The following is a 14,048-nucleotide window of genomic DNA, read 5'->3' as shown; positions in this document are numbered from 1 at the left end:
TAAAATTGAAAGCAAGAAAACTATTGAACTAATAAATAAAACCAAGAGTTGGTTTTATGAAAAAAATCAGTAAAAATGATAAACCTCTTGTCAATTTAATTAATAAAAAAAGAAGAAAATCAAATTGCTAGTATCACAAATGAAAAAGGTGAACTCACCACCAATGAGGAGGAAATTAAAGTAATAATTTGGAATTATTTTGCCCAACTCTATGCCAATAAATTAGATAATCTAAGTGAAATGGATAAATTACACAGGTTAAATGAAGAGGAAATTAAATACATAAACAATCCTATCTTTGAAAAAAGAAATTCAACAGGTCATTATTGAACTCACTAAGAAAAAATCTCTAGGGCCAAATGGATTCACAAGTGAATTCTATCAAACATTTCAGGAACAATTGGTATCAATTCTATATAGACACTTTGAAAAAGTAGGTAAAGACAGAACTCTGCCTAACTCTTTCTATGACACCAATATGGCACTGATATCTAAACCAGGAAAAGTTCAAACAGAGAAAGAAAATTACAGACCTAACTCCCTGATGAATATAGATAAAAAAAATCTTAAATAAAATCTTAGCAAAATGATTACAACAGTTATCACTAGGATGATACATTATGATCAAGTAGAATTAATCCCAGGAATGCAGGGTTGGTTCAATTTTAAGAAAACTGTTAGTATAATTAATTATATCTATAACAAACCTATCAGAAATCAAATTATATCAATAGATGCTGAAAAAGCTTTTGACAAAATACAGCACCCATTCCTACTAAAAAGACTAGAGAGAGTGTAGGAATAAATGGATTTTTCCTCACATTCCCAATAAGATCAGAGGTGAAACAAGGATGCCCATTATCACCACTACTATTTAATATTTTGTTAGAAATGTTAGCTTCAGCAATAAGAGAAGAAAAAGAAATTGAAGGAATTAATTGGGAAGAAAGAGACAAAACTCTCACTCGCTGTAGGTGACATGATGATATACCTAGAGAATCCAAAAAATAATCATCTAAAAACTACTGAAATAATGAGCATCTTTAGCAAGGTCAAAGGATATAAAATAAACTCTCATAAATCCTCAACATTTCTATATATGACTAACAAGATGCAGTAGAAAGAGCTAGAAAGAAAAATCCCATTCAAATGAACTTCAGACAATATAAAATACCTGGTAGTCAATGGGCCAAGGCAGACTCAGAAACTTTTTGAAAACAATTTAAAAACACTTCTCACACAAATAAAATCATATTTAAATAACTCGACAAATATCAACTTTTCATGGATAAGCTGAGCAAATATTATAAAAATAACAATTCTACCAATATTATACTACTTGTTTAATGCTCTACCAGTCAAAATTCCAATAAATTACTTTAATGAGTTAGAAAAAATTGTAAGTAAATTCATATGGAGAAATAAAAGTCAAGAATATCCAGGGATTTAATAAAGAAAAAGTGCAAAAGAAGGTGGCATAGCCCTACCAAATCTAAAATTACATTATAATGCATCAGTCATCAAAACTGTCTGGTATTGGCTAAGAAATAGAGTGGTGGATCAGGGGAATAGACTAGGTGCAATAGCAGGAATTGATTATAGTAATCTGCTGTTTGATAAACCCAAAGAGTCCAGCTATTGGAATAAATAAATAAAGCTCTCTTTGATCAAAGCTGTTGGGAAAATTGTAAGTTAGTGTGGCAGAAACTTGGATTAGACCAACACCTCACACCCTATACCAAGATAAGATCAAAATGGATACAGGATCTAGACATAAAAAGCAATATTATAAACAAGCTAAGAGATCAAGGAATAGTTTACCTGCCAGATCTATGGAAAAGGTAGCAGCTTTTGACCAAAGAAGAGATGGAAAACACCATCAAAAATAAACTAGACAATTATGATTACATTAAGTTAAAAAGTTTTTGCACAGACAAAACCACTGTAACCAAGACCAAAAGAAATTTTTATTAGTATTCCTGACAAAGGACTCATTTCTAAAATATGCAGAGAACTGAGTCAAATTTAAAAAAGAAAGACAAGTCATTCGCTAATTGACAAATGATCAAAGTATATGCAAAGGCAATTTACAGATGAAAAAATCAAAACGATCCATAGTCATCTGAAAAATTGCTCTAAATCACCAATTACTAGAGAATTGCAAATTAAAATATCTCTGAGGTACCACCTCACACCTCTCAGACTAGCCAATATGATCAAAAAGGACAGTGATCGATGTTGGAAGGGATGTAGGAAATATTGGACACATAGATTGTTGATGGAGTTGTGAACTCATCCAACCTTTCTGGAGAGCAATTTGGAATTTTATCTAAAAGGCAACAAAATGTGCATACCCTTTGATCCAACAATACCACTACTGGGTCCAAACTCTGAAGAGATTATGAAAAAGATTAAAAAACATCACTTACTCAAAAATATTCATAGCAGCCCTGTTTATGGTGGCAAAGAATTGGAAATTGAGGGGATGTCCATCAATTGGGGAATGGCTTAATAAACCGTGATATACATATGTGATGGAACAATATTGTTCTATTAGAAACCAGGAGCGATGGGAATTCAGGGAAGTGTAGAAGGATTTGCATGAAATGATGCTGAGTGAGATGAGCAGAACCAGAAGAACACTGTACACCCTAACAGCAGCATGGGGGTGATGGTCAACCTTAAAGGACTTGCTCATTCCATTAGTGCAACAATCAGGCATAATTTGGGGGCACCTGCAATGGACAATACCATCTTATCCAGTTAAAGAATTGTGGAGTTTGAACAAAGACCAAAGTCTATTACCTTTAATTTTTTAAATTAAGTTATTATATAATTCTGCTATATCTCAAACATTATGTTTCTTCCTTAAGGATATGATTTTTCTCTCATCACATTCAACTTAGATCAGTGCATACCATGGAAACAATGTAAAGACTAACAGACCACCTTCTGTGGGGGGTGGGGAGGGAAGCAAGATGAGGTAGGAGGGGAATTATAAAATTCAAAATAAACAAAATCTTTCAAAAAATTGTCCTAACTCATTATTGACAGGACAAATATGAGTTAAAACAATTTTGAAGTGCTACCTTATTGGCTTACCTATAATGAAAAACTTGCTTTCTCAGTGAGAGAGATTGGGGTGAGAGGAAGAGAAAGAATTAGGAACTCTAGCTTTTGAAACTGAGTACCTGAGTTCAAATCCAGCCTCAGACACTTAATAATTACCTAGTTGTGTGGCCTTGGGAAATCCACTTAACCCCATTGCCTTGCAAAAAAAAAAATACGTTAAAAAAAACTGAGTGTTGAAACTTGAAAATAAAAATAAAGAAAAAAGAAAAAATAAATAAATTAAAAGAACTAGTTTCTAACAAGATGATGCCCACATTTGGTCTCTCATTTTTTCTTATATTTCCCTCTTCTGGATAGTCTCCTCAGGCAAATATTATTAGATATATCTTTTTTTATGATTTCAACTACTGATCAAAATCATCTGTTCATATTTCCATTCAAGTGATGGTAAAATCACTTCTACTATTATACGATGTTATCTATGAACCTTATGCCTCATGACCTGGACCCCATTCCTAATCTGAACCTTCTCTTCATGGCTTCTTCAACCTAGTCAGTCTCCCTATGTAGATTTAAATCTGTTTCTGGTTCCCTTTCAAAGTCAGTGGCACCATTTGGATCCCTTATGCTTTGATGTCTTTACAGTCTACAAATGGAAACTGTATTTGCATGTACCAATGTACCCATAATCTCATACAAACAAGTTCCCACCCCAATATTCACATAAACTCTAGTATAATTTGGCAGGGTAAAGGAAAGGAGAAGAAATGAGCATTTATCAAGCATTTACGTGTGCTAGGAACTATGTTAAGTGTTTTGCAAATATCTCCTTTGATGCTCACAATAACCCTGCAAGGTAGGTGCTGCTTTTTTTCTGTTTTAAAGATGAAGGAACTAGGCAGAGAGAGGTCATACACCTTCTGTGTGCCTATCCACATTAAATACTGGGGCAATGTTGACTCAATGAATAAAGCACTGGCCCTGGAGTCAGGAGGAGCTGAATTCAAATCCAGACTCAGACATTTAATATTTACTTAGCTATGTGACCTTGAGCAAGTCAGCGATCCTGGCAAAACACACAAAAAAGTATATATATATAATATTTAAATCTATATGCACACATGTATACATACATGTACAAATTACATATACATACACTTAAATGTGCATATACATATGCATATACATACGCATGTACATGTACACATGCATGTGTGCATGCACTGCATTGTATGTACATGCACATGTGTGCACATACATGCTGCAGGTGCATGCGTGTGTACATGTGCATATGCACTGCACATGCATGGGTGTATATGCATGGGTGTATGCATATGCATATGTGCGTACATATGCATATGCACGCACATGTACATATACATATGCATATGCATATACATATGCATATGTATGTGCATGTACATGTGCATATACATATGCATATGCGTGTGCATATGCATATACATATACATATACATATACATATACATATACATATACATATACATATACATATACATATACATATACATATACATATACATATGCCTATACCTATACCTATACACATACACATACACATACATATACACATACATATACATATACATATACACATACATATACATATACATATACATATACATATACATATACATATACATATACATATACATATACATATACATATACATATACATATACATATACATATACATATACATATACACAATGACAGAAGAGGGTATAGAGAGTACCAGGTCTGGAATCAAAACGACTCATCTTCTTGATGTCAAATCATGCCTCAGCCCCTTGATAAATGTGTGACCCCGTGTAAGTCATTTAACCCTGTTTTTCTCAGTTTTGTCATAAGTGAATGAGTTGGGAAAGGAAATGGCAAACCACTACAGTATTTTTTTTCTTTTTAAAGATTTTATTTATTTTAAGTTTTACAGTTTTTCCCCCAACCTTACTTCCCTCCCCCCCACCCCCCACAGAAGGCAATTTGCCAGTCTTTACATTGTTTCCATGGTATACATTGATACAAATTGATTGTGATGAGAGAAATCATATGCTTAAGGAAGAAAAATAAAGTATAAGGGATAGTAAAATTACATAAGAAGTTAACATTTTTTTTTCTAAGTTAAGGGTAATAGTCCTTGGTCTTTGTTTAAACTCCACACTTGTTTCTCTGGATGCAGATGGTGTTCTCCATTGCAGACAGCCCCAAATCGTCCCTGAATATTGCACTGGTAGAATGATCAAGTCCATCAAGATTGATCATGCACCCCCATGTTGCAGTTGGGGTGTACAATGTTTTTCTGGTTCTGCTCATCTCACTCAGTATCAGTTCATTTAAAATCCCTCCAGGCTTCCCTGAATTCCCATCCCTCCTGGTTTCTAATAGAACAATAACCACTGCATTATCTTTGCCAAGAAAACCCCAAATAAGGTCACAGAAATTTGGTTATGACTGAAACAACTGAAGAGCAACAATATATATGCATGTACACACAAACACACACACAAATAAATGTGTTTGAAATGGTCCAAATATATACAAACTAGTTAAAAGCAAAGTAATTTGAGAAAATGGGCTCTACTACTTGAGGCAATAAAAGGTTTCATCCATATATAATGGAATCTTAAAGGAAGAAAGTGTATTCTAAGCCCACAGGCTTGGAGTAGTGGTACTTGTAGTAGACCACTACTACAAAGGTAGCAGCATAGAAAAATAGAGGTCATGGGTGAGGAAAAGGGAGAAGACCAATTTGTCTAGATCACAAAAGATAGAAGGGATTAGTATATTCAATGAGGCTAAAAAGGTTAAGGCCAGAAGTGAGACTTTAAAAAATAAACAGAAGAATTTATATTTTATTCTGGAAGCAATAGAAAGTCACTGAATTGGCTGATTTAGAGAGTCCAATGGTAAAAATGGCATTTAAGGAAAATTACTTTGGCAGTAGTAGATCCCACCAAAGTTGTTTAGATTCTAAGACCAATGATCTTTCCATTACACTATGATGATGATGATGATGATGATGATGATGATGATGTTTTTCCTTTATTTTCAAAGAAGACCAGGGCTGTAATTTAAGTGAAGAGGGTACTGTGCTAAATTACCAGCCTCATTTTCTCCTCCAGAGCCAGCTGCATTCAATGGCCAGATTTTAATCAGGACATCTGGACATGGTCCAGGATTCAAGGCAATCAGGGTTAAGTGACTTGCTCAAGGTCACTAAATGTCAAATGTCAAATGTGCAAGTCCACATCTGAATTCAGGTCCTCCTGACTCCTGGCCAGTGCTCTGTCCATATGACTCCAAGAAGCTATTTCCTGAACAGTGGCCATGCCTGATTAAATCACTGGTAAATGGACTAAACCAGGTTGAGGGCAACTGACAGACTTCAAAACTGTTGGTGAATTATGGAGATGCCTACCCCAAGCATATGAAGACTTGTCCCAGCAGAATGGGCAGATGAGACCTATTTGTTCTTACAGCTATGAAGGAGACTGAAGGAGGCACTGTGGAGTTTGGTCAGATATTGAAGATGCCCAGGTCATTCACTACTTCCTGGGTCATAGCCAATCATACTTATTTTTATCTTGTCATTGGACTCTGGAAAAGAGAGAGAGGCGGACAACTGTGAAATCCTACCTCACTTAAAACCAATTCATGCCCAAGTCAAGACATGTTAATGGTTCTCTTCTAAAACAAGGGATAAATGACAGCACTATAATACTTCTGTAAGAGTGTAATGAGGGGCAGAGCCAAGATGGTGACAAGAGAGGAATGTCTCTTAGGCACTTTCTCATAAAATTTATAAACTAAGGACTCTAAATTTTCGAGAGACAGAACCCGCAGAGGGACCCAGTGAGACAGTTCTCCTACTCAAGGTAACCTGGAAAAAAGAAGAAAGGCTCTGCTCCCCAAGGTTGGAGGGGTGGCCCACCAGAAGGGTGGCCCGCCAGAGCAAAAGAACTTCAGCCTCCTGGAGGTAGCCCCAGGGCATTGGGAGCCGCTGCTCACAGCAGCAGGGGAGTCTCCTGAGCTAGGCCCCGGGGAGCACCCGGCACAAATTGGGGTAACAGCTGGGGACCTCTGCCAGAGCAAGCACATGAAGCCCAGCCCTCAGGGCACACAGCTAGCAGCATGGCCACATAAGCCTAGATCCAGGAAACAGAAGGAGGTGGAGCCAGTAAACAGGAGCCCCAGGGCATGAGCCCATTGAGCTGAGGAAGGGGAGTGAAGAGAGAGATTGCCGAGCTCTGTCCTCTGCCCCTGGAAAAGGACTCTGGGGTTCTGACCACATTCAGATCCTGATAGCAGTCTAGGCCCCCCAAATAGAACAGCAGGGCCCCCCACCTCAGCCCCATTGCAGAGGGGGGCACATATGGTCATTCACAGACCAGGAGGGAGGACAAAGCCTCACACACTGAGACCCTTGTGGGAGTGTCCCAAAAGCTCAGGAAGCACCCCAAAAACAGGCTCAGGATGGGAAAATGAACAAGCAGAGAAACAAGAGGAACACCATTGAGAAATATTTTGCATATGAGACCAAGAAGGATCAAAATACTCAGTCTGAAGATGAGGAAGCACAGGCTCCTGCATCTAAAGACTCCAGGAAAAACAGAAATTGGCCTCAGGCTATGACAGAGCTCAAAAAAGACTTTGAAAATCAAATGAGGGAGTTAGAAGAAAAACTGGGAAAAGAAATGAGAGAGATGCAGGAAAAACATGAAAATGAAGTCAGCAGCCTAGTCAAGGAAATCCAAAAAAATGCTGAAGAAAATAGCATGCTAAAAACCAGCTTAGGTCAAATGGATAAAACAGTTCAAAAAGTTATTGAGGAGAAGAATGCTTTAAAAAGCAAAACTGGCCAGATGGGAAAAGAGATACGAAAACTCTGAGGAGAACAAATCCTTCAGACAAAGAATAGAACTCAGGGAGATTGATGAATTTACGAGAAACCAGGACTCAATACTTCAAAACCAAAAGAATGAAAAATTAGAAGAAAATGTGAAACATCTTCTTGAAAAAACAACTGATATAGAAAAGAGACTTAGGAAAGATAATTTAAAAATTATTGGAATACCTGAAAGTCATGATCAGGAAAAGAGCCTTGACATCATTTTCAAAGAATTACTACAGGAAAATTGCCCTGATATTCTAGAAGCAGAGGGCAGAATAGAAATGGAGAGAATACACTGATCCCCCCAAGAAAGAAATCCCAAAAAACCAACCCCTAGGAATATTATAGCCAAATTCCAGAACTCCCAAGTCAAAGAGAAAATATTACAAGCAGCCAGGAGGACACAGTTCAAATATTGTGGAGCTGCAGTCAGGATCACACAGGACTTAGAAGCAACTACATTGGAAGCTCATAGGGCTTGTGCCAGGGGCCAAGAAGCCCCATAAGAAAGGAGCAAAACAAATTCCAGACATACCAGGAGCCAAGAAGCCCCCTGTCAGATAAGATAAAAGGAGCAAACAAAATTCCAGGCATACCAAGGGCCAAGATAAAGGAAAGAGGCCTCACCCTCCATTATCAAGAACAAACAGACCACAGACTATCCCTTCTCTCAGGCCAAGGCATACCAACTCCACCCCTAAGCTAATCCCCTTGTTCCTTCTCTACAAAATATAAGCATGTACCTTTTTCAAATAAATTCAGACCTTATCCACCATCCTTGGGTCTCACTCTCCTTATTCTCACCCATTCCTTTTCAGGCTGGGTCCTCCTCGACACCCCACTTTTCTGCCCCGCGGGTTGGGGCACGTGGCGCCCAACATGCAGCTCGAGGCACGGACTCTTGCCAGGCAGACTCCGTAAAGAAGAATCGTCGCAACCCCCTCTGATCACTCAGGAGAGCCCCACGAACAGGTAAGTGACATCTGCCTCATTCTTTTCTCATGGGTTCCAAGCTGTCTAAAGAACAGGTCTTTATACGGGACCTTAAACTGGCACTTAAAGACAGGGGAGTTAAAGTAAAGAAAAAGGATCTTGTTAGATTCTTCCTTTTTATAGATGAAGTATGCCCGTGGTTTCTGGTAACAGGACCTGAGATCCACCCAGGCAAATGGCAGAAAGTAGGAAGAGATCTTAATCAGAAATTGAAAATAGAAGGACCCGATGCCGTCCCTGTTTCAGCCCTTTCTTACTGGGGTCTTATAAGAGACATAGCGGAAAGCGCCACCGGGGACCCCACAAAACAACAGCTTCTTTCAGTTGCGGAGACCTGCCTTCGCCCTCTTTCGCGTACAGCCTCTATAAAGTCTTTGAAAGAAGAGGAAGCGAAACCCCCTAAAACTCCAGCTAGATCTCCCTCAGCAGCTATTGAAATCCCCCCAAGCAAATCCCTCTATCCTCCTCTCCCTTCTGAGATAACACCAGCAGAGGAGCCCATAACCTGCCCAGTGTTTACAAGAAATAAGAATCTCTGGTCCAGTCCAGAAACGGACCCAGATTCAGAGCCTCCAGACCCAGGCGATGAGGCAGAACTTGAGGAAGAGGCCGCTAGATATAATAACCCAGACTGGCCCCTAGCCTCCGCTCCCCCTCCATACCTAACTTCCCCTGCCTTCCTGCCCCTGAGGACTAATGCCCCCTTTACTCTCTCCGCACTAGAAGCCATCTCCCGTGGGGGATATCTTCTCCCCTCCGAGTGGCTCAGGGTCGTCCAGGCAGTACTTACACGAGGACAGTTCCTCACCTGGAAGGCTGATTTTTTTGATCGTTGTCAAACCATTGCTTCAACTACCTATAAAACTTCTAAGGGAGCTTATGAAAAACCCTCAAGGACAGGGCATTGTAGAAAGAGCCCACCAAACGCTCAAAAACATGATTACTAAATTACAGAAAGGGTCAGAGACACTCTACCCCAAGATTAACAATGCTAAAACTATTCTTAACCATGCCCTCTTTGTCCTCAATTTCCTCTCCCTTGATGCTAATGCCAAATCTGCAGCAGATCGCCTTTGGCATCCCACTACTGAACACAATTATGCACAGGCTATGTGGAGAGATCCCATCTCCAACAAATGGCAAGGACCTGACCCAGTCCTTATCTGGGGTAAAGGACATGCCTGTATTTATGATTCATCAGCTCAAAATGCTAGATGGCTACCCGAGCATCTAGTAAAATTACATAATCCACCCAGGGAACCCCCTGAGGAATCTCCCTCTGTGCTCTCTTGTAGATAAAAGATCCAGCATGAAGGCACTCTCCTGTGCCTGCTCCTCCCGCTGTCCTGCTCATATCAACTGCTTAACTACACCTGGTCAGTCGAAGATGCTCAAGGATTCCACATCTGGAGTACCTCCAAAATAGACTCCGCAACACCCTGGCCTCCTCTGTATCCGGACCTCTGCCAATTAGCAGGACCATACAAAGGATGGGACACTCTATGCCTTACCCCGGACCAGAGAGGAAGGCTTGGGTTCCTCACCTTGTATGTTTGTCCCGGACCCCATGCCTCGAAGCCTCAATGCAGAGCCGTAGACTTTTTTTGTAAACAATGGGGCTGTGAAACAACAGGAACTGGGGACTGGATCAGAGACTCAGGTTTGGATTTCATTACCGTCTCTACCAATTATTCCACCAAGGAATGCATAAGGGAAACCCTGGGGAGCCCTGTGGTTAACCATGCCCCCCATTCCCTTAACCATGCCCCCTCCTTCTCCTGTCCTTTCATCTCCTCCTGTAAAGATCATCCTTGGTCTAACCCCCTAAAAATCCAGTTCACTACAGAAGGTAAAAGGGCGTCTGGATGGGGAAAAGGATACACCTGGGGACTCAGATTGTACAAGGATGGGAACGATGAGGGTTTAATATTTACCATAAAGTTCACTCAAACCATCCCCACACCACCCCCAACCGGTGGCCATTGGGCCTAATGCTAACATCTATAATACCAGACCCTTGGACCAAACTACTCCCAGCACCCCTGTATCCCCCAACATGACCAGTCCTTATAGACCCACCCTCCCTGCTAGCAATCCCTCTACTGCCCATATCATATTTACTCTCATTAATGCCTCTGTACAAGCTTTGACCCAGATACAGAATTCTTCATTGGAAGAATGCTGGATCTGCTATTCCTCTTCCCCGCCCTTCTATGAAGGTATTGCTCAATTCGGGAACATCACACACTCCAACAGAACAGATGATCTCAGATGGGGCACTGGGGAATCCCAAGGCCTCACTCTTGCAAAAATGTCCGGTCAGTGAAATTGTCTCCTTGGCCCGCAAATGCTCCTCCCTCTTCAGCTAGACACAGTATGTAACCAGAGTACCCTTATTAATACTTCCTATAGATATGCTGTAGCCCCTCCTAATACCTATCTTGCCTGCTCGTCAGGACTAACCACCTTTGTGGACACCAAACAATTCCTTGAGAAAAAGGACTATTGTGTCCTTGTCTCCCTTTTTCCTCACCTAACTCAGAACTTCAAGCAGGGCTAGAACACCTAAAAGATTCTGTTGCCTCTCTAGCTGAAGTAGCATTACAAAATAGACGCGGTCTTGATTTGTTATTTTTACAACAGGGGGGACTCTGCGCGGCACTAAAGGAAGAATGCTGTTTTTTTAAGGATAAACTTGGCCTGGTAGAAGACAGTCTGCAAAGGGTTAAGGATAGCCTGGAAAAAAAGAAAAAGGGAGAGAGAGAAAGGTGAGGCATGGTATAAAAATTGGTTTTCCACATCCCCCTGGCTCTCTACTCTGCTCCCAAGCCTTCTAGGCCCATTAATTGGCTTCCTAATTCTAATTTCTTTTGGACCATGGGCCTTCAGGAGACTGACCAACTTTATCAAATCCCAAATTGACTCAGCCCTTGGAAAACCAGTTTCGGTCTTATATCACCAATTGAAAAGCCAAGGGTCCTGTGAGGACCTCCAAATGGAACCCTTGTGGTTCGCTGCTCTTACACCTCGCCCACCTTGGTATGCGTGCATCTGCTCAAGGAAAGGCACCCCCAAGGGCTGCAGTGATACCCAATGATGGGATTTAGTGCGACTCCATGACTTGGGAACATCAGATCCTACAAGAGATAACAAGGACCTCGCTAAGGTCCCCTCCTGGTCACGGATACCAAGCATGAAAAACAAGTTGCACAGCCTAAGACAGGGATCCTGCCCATAAATTGAATACAAAAAAGGGGGACATGCCAGGGGCCAAGAAGCCCCATAAGAAAGGAGCAAAACAAATTCCAGACATACCAGGAGCCAAGAAGCCCCCTGTCAGATAAGATAAAAGGAGCAAACAAAATTCCAGGCATACCAAGGGCCAAGATAAAGGAAAGAGGCCTCACCCTCCATTATCAAGAACAAACAGACCACAGACTATCCCTTCTCTCAGGCCAAGGCATACCAACTCCATCCCTAAGCTAATCCCCTTGTTCCTTCTCTACAAAATATAAGCATGTACCTTTTTCAAATAAACTCAGACCTTATCCACCATCCTTGGGTCTCACTCTCCTTATTCTCACCCATTCCTTTTCAGGCTGGGTCCTCCTCGACACCCCACTTTTCTGCCCTGCAGGTCGGGGCAGGCTTGGAATATAATATACCGGAAGGCAAAAGAGCTTAGAATGCAGCCAAGAATCAACTACCCAGCAAAGCTGAATGTCCTCTTCCAGGGAAAAAGATGGACTTTTCATGAACCAGGGGGAATTTCAAATGTTCCTGTTGGAACGGCCAGAGCTGAACAGAAGGTTTGAGCTTCAGATACAGGACTCATGTCCAGCACAGAGATTTGAAGAGTGGGGGAAAATATGAGGGACTTGATGATGATGAACTGCATGTATTCCTGCATAGAAAAATGACGCTGATAATACTCATATGAACCTTCTTAGTTAATACAGCAGGTAGAGGGAGCTTTTATAGTTGAAGCACAGGAGAAAGCCAAATTCGAAGATAAAATATGGTGTAAAAATGGAGTCAAGAGGAAAAAGGGAAATGTAATGGGAGAAAGAAAAAGGAGAGGGGGAATAGCCCAAGATATTTCATGTAATAAGATTTTTCTTTATGACAATGAGCTATTGCAATGATATGGAAGGGGGGGAAGGCAAGGGGGAATGAGGGAATCTTCACTCTCATCAGAGGTAGCTAGGAGAGGAAACAGCATATATACTCAATGGAGTATAGACATCTGGAGTAAGAAGGAGGTGGGGGGACAAGGAGAAGGGGTCGGGATGTGAGTGATGGAGGAGAGGATGGACCATAGGGGGAGAGTGGTCAGACATATCACATTTTCTTTTTTACTTCTTGCAAGGGCCTGGGATTGGAAGGCCTGTCCAGGACCATAGGGCTAGGTGGATGCTAGGTCTAAGGGGTTGTATGGGGGCTCAGAGTCTCTTGGCCCCAGAGCCAGGGATCTGTCTGCTGTACCACTCAGCTACCCTACAACAGAGTCAGAGTGAAAGGAGAAAGAAAATATAGTACATGGTAGTGGAGAAATACAAAAGGAGGGAGTTGCAATCAGCAATGGCAACGGTAGAAAAATATGGAAGTAACTTTTGTGATGGACTTATCATAAAGAATGTGATCCACCTGCGACAGAGTTGTTGGTGTTGGAACAAAGACTCAAGCACATTTTTATTATTATTATTTTGGGTGGGGGTGCAGAGCAAATGGGGCTGGGTGGCCTGCCTGGAGCTGCATAGCAGGGTGATCATTGGCTGTCTGAGGCCAGATTTGGACCCGGGTGCCCCTGGCTCAAGGGCCAATGCTCTGTCCGCCACCTAGCCACCCCTACTATTATTACTATTTTATTTTATTTTGGGTCTTTTTGTCTTTTTTTCTTTTTTTGTTTTTGCAGGGCAGTGGGGTTTGGGTGGCTTGCATGTCACACGGCTGGGTAATCTCAGGTGTTCATGGCTCCAGGGCTGGTGCTCCGTCCATTGTGCTACCTCATTATAACTACAATTATTACTATTATGTTTTTTCAATTTTAATTTTTTCTCTCTCCTTTAC

The sequence above is a fragment of the Macrotis lagotis genome, chromosome 4 (assembly GCF_037893015.1).
Source record: "Macrotis lagotis isolate mMagLag1 chromosome 4, bilby.v1.9.chrom.fasta, whole genome shotgun sequence".
In the NCBI taxonomy this organism is placed as follows: Eukaryota; Metazoa; Chordata; class Mammalia; order Peramelemorphia; family Peramelidae; genus Macrotis; species Macrotis lagotis.
Note: the sequence above shows the minus strand (reverse complement) of the source record.